This window comes from Branchiostoma belcheri, unplaced genomic scaffold (genome assembly GCF_001625305.1).
Source record: "Branchiostoma belcheri isolate BF01 breed outbred unplaced genomic scaffold, Haploidv18h27 scaffold68, whole genome shotgun sequence".
Classification (NCBI taxonomy): Eukaryota; Metazoa; Chordata; class Leptocardii; order Amphioxiformes; family Branchiostomatidae; genus Branchiostoma; species Branchiostoma belcheri.
The window spans coordinates 1,492,662-1,494,136 of NW_017804331.1; the positions used below are offsets into that span (position 1 = coordinate 1,492,662).

General features: G+C 46.0%; 1 protein-coding gene across 1 annotated transcript in view; it reads left to right on the forward strand.

Moving 5' to 3' along the window:
• Window positions 1–1,475, forward strand: part of LOC109484001 (cell wall protein DAN4-like) — a 10,147-nt gene that overhangs the window by 4,082 nt on the left and 4,590 nt on the right. The window lies entirely within an intron of this gene.

Here is a 1,475-nt window from a genome sequence, read left to right on the forward strand (position 1 = left end):
ACCAGCCTACAGCACGACAACCACGCGTACAACAACGGGGATGACTTCAGCAGCCTGCAGCACGCTGAAAACCACGTGTACAACAACGGGGATGACTTCAGCAGCCTGCAGCACGCTGACAACCACGTGTACAACAACGGGGATGACTTCAAGTAAAGTAGAATAAAGGGTTAATGCACTGCCCCGAGTTGTATATGGTGTCATAACTGCATGAGCAGCTGCCATAACTACCGAATAAACCACCGTGTGAGCGAAGCGAACGAGGTGGTTTATGAGGTGGTTATGGCAGCTGCCCATGCAGTTATGACACCATATACAACGAGGAAAAGGCAGTGCATTAAAATTATTATCATATAGCCTATCCAAACTGTCAATCAACACAATTCCTGTTTGAAATACAACAGCTTTAATATATATACATACATAAAAATACATTCGAATATATTATACGCTTTAAAACAAATATGGATAATTTCATTTAATGCAAATTGTAGTTTATCCTAAACAAAAAAGTTTATTGGACAGAAAAATGCTACAAAGGTTTACAGAAAGAGTCGCATGCCCCTATACCCTATAACATAATGGTATCAGCCATAACACGACATGTGCTGTTATTCCGCCATAACACCACATGTGCTGTTATCGGGAAATAACAGCACGGGTATCCGGGCCTCTGATTGGTCCACGCCGTCCGGCTATATGATAATGAATTTTAACCAGTACTCACCATGTCTTTTAGCCTATATTTGTAGAATTGATTTTGATGAATTAGTAATAGTGCCTTGTCTGTAAGGGTATAGAATTGTGATGGATTTTAAGAATTACACAAGATTTGTATCATGCCCTAATTCAGCCAGATAAGGCTGCAACGGTATGTCTGAGCACGTGTTGCAAATAAACCAGTCATCATCATCAATATCATTCAACAGCCTACAGCACGATGACCCTGACAACCACGCGTACAACAACGGGGATGACTTCACCAGCCTACAGCACGACAACCACGTGTACAACAACGGGGATGACTTCAACAGCCTACAGCACGACAACCACGCGTGCAACAACGGGGATGACTTCAGCAGCCTACAGCACGACAACCACGCGTACAACAACGGGGATGACTTCAGCAGCCTACAGTACGCTGACAACCACGCGTACAACAACGGGGATGACTTCACCAGCCTACAGTACGCTGACAACCACGCGTACAACAACGGGGATGACTTCAACAGCCTACAGCACGACGACCCTGACAACCACGTGTACAACAACGGGGATGACTTCACCAGCCTACAGCACGACAACCACGCGTACAACAACGGGGATGACTTCAGCAGCCTACAGCACGACAACCACGTGTACAACAACGGGGATGACTTCACCAGCCTACAGCACGACAACCACGTGTACAACAACGGGGATGACTTCAACAGCCTACAGCACGATGACCCTGACAGCCACGCGTACAACAACGG